Here is a 12,943-nt window from a genome sequence, read left to right as displayed (position 1 = left end):
AGAAAATCTTTTCCCCTCCATAGGATGACGCTCGTGAGAGTCCTCCTGTCTGGAACACTCTCCTCCATTCCACCTCATCAGATTAACTTCCATTCATCCTTCCATGAAGTCTTTCCTAACCTACAAGTCTAGGTTTGTCTTCTTTGTTGCATGTGCTTACAAAACTTGGTGCCCTCCTTCAGAGCATTTCATTATTACCACAGTCATATACTTCATATATGTGATTAGTTGTTTAGTATATATTATCTCCCCAACTAGAATTAGTGTTCCAGGAGGACAGGAATCACATCTGATTTCACTCAACACTATTGCCCTAACACCTACAAGAATAGATAATTGAATGAATAAACAAATCCATGAACAGACAATCTAAGTTCCTGATACAAGGTTTAATATATTCTCTCAGGGCAACCAGACTACCCTTTGTGGTTCTTGTCATCCCTACGAATCTAAGCTTCCAACTTCCCCAGGGACACCAGATGACTCAAATCTTGGTAATACCAGCCAACACACTCTTTCAAAGAGAAAGATTCCCCTGCCTGAACAAATGACAAAAATGGCTTGATTGTTTCTTTGTTTTGTTTTCTAAGGAGGATGGGTTGTTAAGGTTTATCACGAGTAGTGAAAGAGGTATTTGTATTCACTGAGCCAGGATTTTCTTTCACCTTCCCATGATTCTAGATATCTGCCTCTGAGAAAAGGGAGATACTAACTACTGAAAGAATACGAAGGGACAGAAGTCAGCATTCTGAACTCAAGTCCTCTCTCAGAAGGTGGGAAATGATGAAGGACTGAATCACTTTTCAGCTGGATGCTTTGTTATCACGTGTAGTTGGAACAACAGGTTTGAACTGCACAGGACCACTTAGACACAGATTTTTTTCAATAAATATTGAAAATTTTTTGGAGATTTACCACCATTTGAGAAAACTTGCAGATGAATATTGTAGCCTAGAAATATTTAAAAATTTTGAGAAAAAGTTAGGTATGTCATAAATTCATAAAATATATGTAGATACTAGTATATCATTTACTACCATAAATATACACAAATCTATTATAAAAAGTTAAAATTTATCAAAACATATGCACACAAACACTTCAGACCATACATGGTGCCATTTTCAGTCAAGAGAAATGTAAACAAACATAAAGGTGTAGTATTAAATCATAACCACATGAATGTAACTGTAGTACAATTCATATTGTTGCAATTATTTCCTAGCCACCTTCTCTTGCTTTTTTTTTTTTTTTTTTGAGATGGAGTCTTGCCCTGTCACCCAGGCTGGAGTGCAGTGGCATGATCTTGGCTCACTGCAACCTCCGTCTCCTGGGTTCAAGTGATTCTCCTGCCCCAGCCTCCCGAGTAGCTGGGATTGCAGGCACACACTGCCATGCCCAGCTAATTTTTGTATCTTTAGTAGAGACAGGGTTTTACCATGTTGGCCAGGCTGGTCTCGAACTCCTAACCTCATGATCCACCCGCCTCGGCCTCCCAAAGTGCTGGGATTACATGTGTGAGCCACAGCGCCTGGCCTTCTCTTGCTATTGCAGTGAACTAGTGCCACTAGTAATGCTGGAAGTGCTCCCAAGAAGCAAAGTCATGACATTATGAGAAAAAGTTAAATTGCTTGATATTTTTCATAGATTGAGGTCTATAGCTGTGGTTGCTCACAAATTGGAGATAAATGAATCCAGTATAATGACTGATGTAAAAAACAAAAAGGAAATTTGTGACACCTTCACTGCAGCTATACCAGCATGCACAAAACCCTTGTACTTTTTACAAAACACATTTTTATCTCATATTAAAAATTCAGCTTTTATGTGGTTGCAGGATTGCTATAAGAAAGGCACACCTATGGTCTCTAATATGATTTGAGAAAAAAATGAAGTCATTATATTACAAATTAAAGCAAAAGGAAGATGAAGGATCTAAAGTTGGAGAATTTAATGTCAGCAAAGGATGGTTTGATAATTTTTGAAAGAGGTTTGGCTTTAAAAATGTCAAGATAACAGGAGAAGCAGATTCTGCTAGCCAAGAGTCAGCAGACAAGTTCCCAGATGCCATAAAGAAAATCATTGAGGAGAAAGGATATTTGCCTGATCTGGTTTTTAATGCAGACAAAAGTGTTCTACTCTGGAAAAAAGAGAGAGAGAGAGAGAGAGAGAGAGAAGCAAATGCCAGGATTAAAGGCAGGAAGAGATTGGCTAACTCTACCGTTTATGTGCAAATGCAGTTGGGTTTATAACAGGACTTCCCTTATCTATAAAGCTGCTAACCCCTGAGACTTGAAAGGAAAAGATAAACACCAGCTTCTAATCTTTTGGTTGTACAAAAAGAAGGCCTATACAGTGAGAACACTTTCTCTGGATAGGTTCCATCAATGCTTTGTTCCTGAAGTCAGGAAGTACCTTGCCAGTAAGAGACTGTTTTTTAACCTTCTTTTGATATTGGACAATGCCCCCAGTTACCCAGAACCCCATGAGTTTAACACTGAAAAAATGTGGTATACTTGCCCCTAAACACATCTCTAATTCAGGTCAAGGGCTCATAAGGACTTTAAGGCTCATTACACACAGTACTCCACGAAAATGATTCTTTTTTTTCTTTAAAAATTTTTTTTTTTTTTTTTTACTATACTTTAAGTTCTGGGATACATGTGCAGAATGTCTGGTTTTGTTACATAGGTATACATGTGCCATGGTGGTCTGCTGCACCCATCAACCCATCATCTACATTAGGTATTTCTCCTAATGCTATCCCTCCCCTTGCCCCTGACCCCATGACAGGCCCCAGTGTGTGATGTTCCCCTCCCTGTGCCCATATGTTCTCATTGTTCAACTCCTACTTATGAGTGAGAACATACGGTGTTTGGTTTTTTGTTCCTGTGTTAGTTTACTGAGAATGATGGTTTCCAGTTTCATCCATGTCCCTGCAAAGGACATGAAATCATTATTCTTTATGGCTGCATAGTATTCCATGGTGTATGTGTGCCACATTTTCTTTATCCAGTCGATCACTGATGGGTATTTTTGGCTCGGTTCCAAGTCTTTGCTATTGTGAAAGGTGCTTCAATAAACATAAGTGTGCTTGTGTCTTTATAGTAGAATGATTTACAATCCTTTCGGTATATACCCAGTAATGGGATTGCTGGGTCAAATGGTATTTCTGGTTCTAGATCCTTAAGGAATGGCCACACTGTCTTCCACAATGGTTGGACTAATTTACACTACCATCAACAGTGTAAAAGCATTCCTATTTCTCCACATCCTCTCCAGTATCTGTTGTTTCCCGACTTTTTAATGATTGCCATTCTAACTGGGGTGAGATGGTATCTCATTGTGGTTTTGATTTGCATTTCTCTGATGACCAGTGATGATGAGCATTTTTTCATGTGTCTGTTGGCTGCATAGATGTCCGTGTCTGTTCATATCATTTGCCCACTTTTTGATGGGGTTGTTTTCTCTTGTAAGAAATTTGTTTAAGTTCCTTGTAGATTCTGGATAGTAGCCCTTTGTCAGATGGATAGATTGCAAAAATTTTCTCCCATTCTGTAGGTTGCCTGTTCACTCTGATGATAGTTTCTTTTGCTGTGCAGAAGCTCTTTAATTTAGTTAGATCCCATTTGTCAACTTTGGCTTTTGTTGCAATTGCTTTTGATGTTTTAGTCATGAAGTCTTGGCCCATGCCTATGTCCTGAATGATATTGCCTAGGTTTTCTTCTAGGGTTTTTATAGTTTTACATCTTATGTTTAAATCTTTAATACACCTTGAGTTAATTTTGTGTAAGGTGAAAGGAAGGGGTCCAGTTTCAGTTTTCTGCATATGGAAAAGAAATCTGAAAGAGAGAACACCATAAAAATCTGGAAGGGTTCCACGATTTTTGATACCATTGTTGTTTCAGAAAAAAAAAAAAAGTTAAATGCTTCAGCTCAAAACCATAAATTTCTGCTGGACAAAACTATATACAGATGTTGTTCATTACTTCACAGGCTTTCTGACAGTGCCTATGAAGAAAATAACAAAAGAAATTGTGGATATGGCAAAAAAGTGGGGCAAAAAGGGTTTCAAGATATGGATGTTGGAGAAATTCAAGAGCAAATAGACACTACACAAGAGAAATTAACAGAACAGGACTTAATGGAGATGAGCGTTTCTGAATCAGTGCCAGACAACGAGGAAAAAGACATAAAAGCAATGCCAGGAAAGAAGAGGACATCAGAAAACCTGACAGAAGGGTTCTGATTATTCAAGACTGATTTTAACTTCTTGTACAACATGGACCTTTCTATGATACAGGCACTAAAACTAAAGCAAATGATTGAAGAAGGATTAATACCTTATAGAAATGAAAAAGCAAAAAGTCAGACAGAAATTAAGATGTATTTCCATAATGTTACACAGAGTGTGCCTGCCTCTCCTGCTTCCCCTTCTACCTCCTCCACTTGTTTTGCCTCTGCTACACCTGAAACAGCAAGACCAATGCTCCTCTTCGTCATCCTCTTCAGCCTACTCAATGTGAAGATGACAAAAATGAAGAACTTTATTATGATCCACTTCCAGTTAATGAATAGTAAATATATTATCTTTCTTAGAATTTTCTTAATAACATTTTCATTTATCTAGCACACTTTATTGTAATAATACAGCATATAATACATATAACATACAAAATAGATAACGTAATCAACTATATGTTATTGGTAAGGCTTCTGGTCAACAGTGCTTATTAGTAGTTAAGTTTGGGGGAGCATCAAAAGTTATACACAGATTTTCAACTGTGCAGGGGGTCAATGTCCCTAACCCCTGCATTGTTCCAGGGGCAACTCTATACAGAAATCATCATTACTTCTGACTACCCAATTTCTTGTGGCAAAAGAAAGAAACTCTTCCAAACTGGTTAATTATAAACCAAGGAACAGAAATGATTGATTAGCTAGAATTTTACTTTTTAAGCAACAGCGGTAATAGCATCTTATCTTTCCAGACCTAAACATTTTGTTTCTCCTGAGGGCCTTCTCTGATCATCCTTGTAAGATAAAATGTATTCATATCTGTCTTTAGGTGATGGAATTTACACATATGAAGAAAGGCTAGGGTATCCAGACATGGGCAATGCTGCTCTTATTTGACTAATTAGAAAGACCCATTCTAACCACCATGTCATTTAGTTGCAGATAAGTGGTTTTCCTTGGATCAATACAAATTAGTTTGTCTCTTTATTTCTTAACTAGCTGGATATACATTTTTCCCTCTAACAGAAACACTCTATTCCATACAATTTAATAAGCACTAAAAGATTCGATGACATCTCACTCATCAGTGTTTTCAAAGAGTCTGCATATGGATGTGGATGTTTTGTCTTCTGTCATGTCATCATTAATGGAATTCGAAGACAGGCCTTTGGATGATGCTTTTTTATTTCTTTAGGTCTGCTTTACAGCATACCTAGACTGATGGGGAAAAGACTCATCAAAGACATCATGATTTCACATTTCTTTGCCCTGACTGTGTCCTTTCTTGTCAGTTATCCTCCCAGACATCTGAGGCCCTGCATGTCTAGTTGTACTCCTCTCCTCATTATCTGCTATTCCACTCTTGTCCATTGCCAGCTCAGGCTGCCCTTTGTTCTTTGGTTCTTTGCCTTTCATTCTCAGAGCCAAATATCAATACTGCTCACACTGATCCAAATGTTCAGAATCAAAAGTCACATTACCAATTCTTTCTGAATATGCTGTCCATTTTTAAAGTTTCTTTATTTACACTGACTCTTTTCACATGTAAGAAATATATACACATTTGCTTTCAGAGGCAGGTACACTTTGATCCTCCAAGAGATTGAAAAAAATGCCTATGGGTGCTGTAGGTTCATATTTAATGGCACATACAGACTTGACTTTCACTTCATTCCATCCTCATTTTAATCATTCATATTTAATGTTACATATACTTGACTCTTTGACTTTTTTAATCTCATATGCTGAATGGTGCACAAATTAGTCCCATATTCCACTATCCAGCAACTTTTTATTATTTATCGGCATTGACTGAGCTATCATTGTCATCTATTCATTAGTTTTTGAAAGATTTAAGCCCCTTCTCATGTATAATCTAGCTGTGTTATTTATCATATTCTGTCAGTAACTCCTCTTTCTCGTGGTATCTACTTGCAGCAATAGATCATCTTCTGGTCTGAACTTCTCATGAATATAAGAACTGCTACTCTTTATCTACTAAGGTTAACCTCAATGGGACTCGCTGCTTGGCTAGCTCAAACTCTGTCATCCTACTGGCTAAGCAATGGCATCTCATCACTAAACAGTCTTGTGGTAACTGTCTATTTATGTAATTTCCACTGAAGAGAGCTACCAGGTGCCTCTCCAGAAACATTCTAGGAGAGCAGAACCGACCCTTTAAAGAAATGAGATTTTATCTCATTTGGAAAAATCCTCAGCCCATTAGTTTTTGGCAGGACAGGTGCTACCTAGCAACACAACCCCATTTCATGTGTTTCGAGGTTTCAGATAGAGAAGACCTGAAGTAGTGGTTACATTGTGTGCCTTTCAGTGCTTCATTTTAAATCTCCTGGAAAGTCTGTCCTCTGGACTGAGAACTTACACACAGCAATAAGCATCATTCACCCTGACTTCTTAATAGCATCAGATGCAAAACAAATCTGGCTTGTGAATGGCAGGCTCAGCCCAGGACTGAACAGGAGCTACATAAAATCAGAGTATGCTCCATGGATACCAGCAATCAGTATGATGTTCTTGGACGAAGAATGTAATACATTTCCAACAAGTGGCTTATTCCTATGCCATTTTATTATCTCTTGGCATATTTTCATGAGTACCCAATTAGGCCTGGAGGAAGGAGATAAAGCAAAGCCAATGGATACAGTAACCTCAGACTTAAAATGTCCACATATTCTTTAGTTTGAATCATGGCACACACAAAGAAGTTCCTATATTTGGCAAAGAAGAAAATGTGAAAATAAGCAGAGGGGGAGGAGCAAATATTCATTTTAAGAAACAGCTAAGGCTCTGACTAGAACATAGATAGAATCCAGTCTAATTCTTTCCACATAGCCAGCCAGTGTTCAACAAACATTTGTTGCAATGGAGCCTTTTTTGAAAGCTGTATTGTTGTAACCAGGGTTCACTTCAATGATAAGGAAAATAAGGCTCACAAGTGGATCCGCAGGGCAAGCTCACTGAGGAAGGAAACAAGCTGTGTATCCCCTCAGTGCTATGTAAAAGTCAGATGATCAACAAATAGGTATTGAACAAATGGACAAGTGAACAAATGAATACCCGAATCCTTCAGTGACCTCAGCCTTCCAGCACTGCCTGCACCAGGCAATCATGCTTAAAATGAAATGCTCCATTCCAATACTATTAAAAAGTTTGAAATTTTCTATTATAAACTTAGATTTTATGCTTCAAGCTGAGAGTGCTTTTTACTTGGATAATAGCACCTCCTCTGGCTTTTTCCTCCCTTACATAGACATTTTGGCCCGTATTTACCCTCTATGATGTAGCAGACACAGGTGTTCCTACAAATTTCGTGTTGCACTGCACTGCAGGACTTACAGCATGTTCTATCATGGAACCACGTTTTGGCCTTAATAAAACACAGCACCACACAGCATGGCATTCACTGTAATCTAATTAAATACAATGCCAAGGGAAATATGTCACTGTGATGGTGAAACACACATGCTATTTCCTTCTCTTTTCCATGAAAGGGGCAGCTAAGGCATAATTTAGGAAGAAGGTATTTAACACAGTGAGGTTCTGCAGCTTGCCAGCAAAACAAAAGGAAAAAAAAAAAGAGGATGTAGGGGAGAGGACACAGAGAAATATGAGGAGGAAGGGGAAGACACAATACGAAATCAGTAGTATTTCTACTATTTTTTCCTACTTAAACCAAAATCTCAGAGAATTTCTGAACTTAAAGATTTGAAAGAAGCAGAAGTGTCTCTCAGCAATGAGTAAAAGTCAAAAGACCAAAAAAAAAAAAAGACTTGTTCTTACCCACATTATTGGCCTACTTCTAAAAGAAATGGTTTAAATAGTCCCCCCTAAAAGAGTGAAAATTTGTTTTTCTTCCATCTTAACGAAGAGTTAATGCAAGAACCATCACCAAGAGTCAGGATATCTGGGTTCTTGTCCTGGCTGCATTTTTAACAGATTGAAACCTAGGACATGTCAATTCGCATTTGAGGCCCTCAGTTATCTTATTTAAAAGACAATAATTAATTGGTTTAATTATCAATGCTAAGATCCCACCATTGATTTTACATAAGAATACCTACCTGTTTGCATTTCTGTCTTACCCAGTCAATCTGAAATTTCTGTTAGGGTCAGTAAAAGCTGTATCTTACAATACAGGTATACGTAAGCATAGGATAATAAATATAACACACAACAAGCACAAGTCCCCAATTTCCTCACAGGCTGCAGCCTAGAATACTTGGACGAATGAAGGAATACAGTACTTGCAAAGTTGATTTACTGATGGTCAAAGAGCAAGCTAGTGCCCTCCTTCTGGCAAGCATCTCCAGTCTCTCTGAGGGGATCTTGAAGTCCCTTTCTCAGCTTACAGGGTAAAAAAAAAAAAAAAAAAAAAAAAAAAAAGAGAGAATAGCATCTTACTTCCATGAACTACCTTTAAAGAATCCTCTGTCAGATACTAGAGGAAAGCTCAGGCCTGGTTTCAGCCACCTTTTAACATGCCATGTGAGGGTGGGTATAACACCTCTTTTAAAAATGGGGGGCACAAGGCCCCCGCTGCCGCTCCAGCGCTGCGCAGCCACCGCCGCCGCCGCCTGTCCTTAGCCACCGCCATGACGACCGCGTCCACCTGGCAGGTGCGCCACAACTACCACCAGGACTCAGAGGCCACCATCAACCGCCAGATCAGCCTGGAGCTCTGCGCCTCCTACATTTACCTGTCCGTGTTTTACTGCTTTGACCGCCATGATGTGGCTTTGAAGAACTTTGCCAAATACTTTCTTCACCAATCTCATGAGGAGAGGGAACATGCCGAGAAACTGATGAAGCTGCAGAACCAACGAGGTGGCCGAATCTTCCTTCAGGATATCAAGAAACCAGACTATGACAACTGGGAGAGCGGGCTGAATGCGACGGAGTGTGCTTTACATTTGGAAAAAAATGTGAATCAGTCACTACTGGAACTGTACAAACTGGCCACTGACAAAAGTGACTCCCATTTGTATGACTTCATTGAGACACATTACCTGAATGAGCAGGTGAAAGCCATCAGAGAATTGGGTGACCACGTGACCAACTTGCACAAGATAGGAGCACCCGAATCTGGCTTGGCAGAATATCTCTTTGACAAGCACACCCTGGGAGACAGTGATAATGAAAGCTAAGCCTCAGGCTAATTTCCCCATAGCCATGGGGTGACTTCCCTGGTCACCAAGGCAGTGCATGCATGTTGGGGTTTCCTTTTTTTCTATAAGTTGTACCAAAACATCCACTTAAGTTCTTTGATTTGTACCATTCCTTCAAATAAAGAAATTTGGTACCCCCCCAAAAAAATGGGGGGCAATGGTCATCTACTGTCCTTAGCTTTGGGCTTCAGTTAAAATCCCAAAACAACAAGAAAAATCTCATTTAAAATCTGGTTAGAAACATCTTACATTTTAAACAGCCCAAAGATAGTTTGTTTTTTGTTTGTTTGTTTTTTACCTGATCCCCTCTCGTAAAAAAAAAAAAAAAAAAAAAGAAAAGAAAAGAAAACCTAGTCTTTCTTCCAGTCTTTCTCAACTCATTATGATGACACTATCCAACCTACCAGCTGCTCAAACCAGAAGTCTAGAACACAGCTTCCGTTTTTCTTCTTCCCTACTTCCAACCCAGCAGCAAGTCATGTTGGCTCCATGTCCTCCATTGCCAACCTAGATCCAAGCCACCGTCATCACTGAGATTCTTACAAGAGCCCAAATGGTCCCTCAGCTTTCACTCTCGCCCCACTACAGTCCATCCATCACCCAGTGGCCAGAGTGATCTTCTAAACATGTAAAGTACATTATGTTGCACTCTGGTTAAAGCATCCCAATGGCTTTCTAAACTACCCAAAATAAAATCCAAGAAGGGCTCCACATTACCAGGCCCACTATCCCAACTATTCACTGCCTTCCAATCAAACATTCATTTCCACCTCTGGGTCTTGTATGCACTCTTCCCTCTCCTGGGAACACTCTACATTTAGATCTTTGACGTTTAGGTCACAATTGAAATGCCCCCTTCTCCATGAGGCCCTCCCTCATCATCCATCCCACCCATGGAATCCCAACTATTCATTATCCCGTGAATAGTTCTATTCATAATCTGAAATGCTCTCATGCATTTATTTGTTTGAACAAGGGCACCACTATATGCCTAAAGAGCAGGACCCGGCCGTCTTTCTCACTCAATGGATTTTTTCTGAATGAATGAATTTTGTCCTTGGACTTAATGTGTGAAGCAGTTCTTCAGTGAGCCCATCTGTGGGTATGATTAACAGGAATGAATCTTCAGAGAAAGTATCAAACTAATAAAAAGACTGTTGGCATCCTTTCTTGAGTTACTGTTTTAAACCAAAATTTTTATACAACATTTAAAGTGTTTAATTCCAAAAGGGCTTATTTCTGAATCAGTTCAAAGGTACTGGGGTGGAGAGGGAGGGGGTTGAGATAATGACACATAAACCTTGATTTCATTCTTAAGATTTTATTAAACAAATGTGCCACCTAAACTAGAAGAGGGGAGCATTTTTCCAATTGCAAGTCAGCCAAAACCTACAAAACTCCATTAAAAGTAAAGAAAATATCTCAGCAGTTTTTTATTTAAAACGGACACTTTTGAGGGTGGAGTGCTATTAATAAATATACAGTACTGAGACAACAGCATATACTCATATTGTCACCCTAGTTAAGGGTCAGATAGGTAAATTCAAAAATGAGAGTCAGTAGTTTATTTAGGCTAATTTTTGAGTTTTGTTTTTTTTTATGAAGAGTGTGTTGGAATATAGATTGTTTTGAAGAGAAACTAGAAGGAATGAAAGGAGAGTGTTCTATGAAAGAAATAAATAGAAAACGATTATTTTTTAAAATAGAGTGATATAAACACTACTAAATAATTAAAATAAACATTTTAGGCATACATTTTGGTGAAAGACAGGAGCATGAGAAAAAAAGAAGAGTGACTAGACAACAGAAAGACAAATAAACAAAGAGAATGGCAGATGAAAGAAAGTCACAGAGAAGCAGAGGAGCGGAAAAGAAGGGCAGTGTCATTAACAGACCCAAGAACTTATCACAGGTTGGGTTTTCCAGAAAGAAGATGGTGAGATGGAGACTGGCAACCTGTATGTTTACTAAAAAGAGCTCTTGGGATTAACACTTGTAGAAACATAGGAAAGGAGGCGGATTTGGGCAGAGGGAGAAGTTAACCTTCAATGCAGGACCAACAGAGGCTTCTACCTACCCCTCAAGAAGTTCTGGAGCTGGGATGGCTTTTCTAAGTTGTCCTAAGTTGGAGCAAGGGAGCCAGGTCTTTATACTCAAGTGTTACTCAGCTACTGGACAGAGGCCAGTAACTGAGTGAACATGATTTTGAGGGAGGCAGTTTTCTTCAGCTGAGCTCATCTCCAGATAGAGCTAAAAGCTCCAGACAGAGCTTCTGTCTGCACAGAAGCCTAGTGTCTAGATAGGTCATTTTGGTTCTTCCTCTTTCTTTTTGTCTATACATGTGACCTTCCACGTATTTCTGTTCTTCCTTTCCATGCATATGAAGGAAGTATGTGTATACACCAGTTTCTCAACATTTATCCTGACATATGCTTTTGGGTTAAAATATCCTTAAGGGCATAACGTCCACATTTTCCTTATTGTTTTATCTCAGTATCTGCTAAAATAAAACAGACTCACATGGTAGATGTTCAATAAATCACTTTCCAGAGTCAAAATGGGATTCAATCTGACCTCCAGGGCCTCCCGCAATCTGGAGCCAATTGTACATGACCACGTCCTTCCTTGTGTTAATCTTTGGTGAAAAGGCTGCCCAATTTTATTCTTAAATTTGTTGATATATTTTTATTTTGTCTAAATCATCATTCCTTTCCTCATGGCTACCTCTACAATGCCAAGAGCAATCTTCTCTCCATCTTGAATCTTATCAATGAGAACATACATAATTTTAACATTGTCATCATCATGAATGACTACTTTTAGTAAAAGTAAACTTCCTCCAAAAGTTCTGAATATCCATGCTTAATTTGTCTACTTATCTTTCACATTTCCAAAACATCAAATAAGTTTAGTTTTAAAAAATGATGGCTACATGAGAATAATGTGAAAAGTTATTTGCCTATATAATATTCTATCCTGTTCTTTCCCTAACAAACTTGCTACAAACATATAGCAAGATCCATAGGGAAAAATCTGAGCCCATTTGCAAATTGTCATATGAGGACTGCTCAACTGCAGAAGGAAACTGAGATTTTTAAGTATGTGGAGTAATTTTTATAAGTCACCATTTTAAAACCCCTTTAAAATGCTTGAGATTTCATTTGCTAGGAGAAATCATCTTTAAACTGACAATTGTCTAAAAAGAGTTCTGTTTTAATTAAATATTATTTAATTCCCTTTATTTCACTTAAATTTACTGGATTTTTTTAAATGTATAACTCAGTTTGCCAATTTTTTAAAAAATTTCAATAGCTTTTGGGGTACATGTAGTTTGTGGTTACATAGATGAATTCTATAAGTGGCGAATTCTGAACTTCTAGTGCACCCATCACCTGAGCAGTGTACACTGTACCCAATACGTAGTCTTTTGTCACCCACCCCCTCCCAACCTCCCCAACCCTGAGTTCCCAAAGTCCATTATATCACTCTGTATGTCTAAGACATTATTTCATTCTTTT

At 38.5% G+C, this 12,943-nt stretch overlaps 1 pseudogene; it reads left to right on the top strand.

The window, feature by feature from the left end:
• The first annotated feature begins 8,780 nt into the window (after positions 1 to 8,780).
• On the top strand, positions 8,781 to 9,503 carry LOC102124852 (ferritin heavy chain pseudogene; annotated as a pseudogene).
• Positions 9,504 to 12,943: the final 3,440 nt, after the last annotated feature.

The sequence above is a fragment of the Macaca fascicularis genome, chromosome 13 (genome assembly GCF_037993035.2).
Source record: "Macaca fascicularis isolate 582-1 chromosome 13, T2T-MFA8v1.1".
Lineage (NCBI taxonomy): Eukaryota > Metazoa > Chordata > Mammalia > Primates > Cercopithecidae > Macaca > Macaca fascicularis.
Note: the sequence above shows the minus strand (reverse complement) of the source record. Positions and strands in the feature narration are given on the sequence as shown.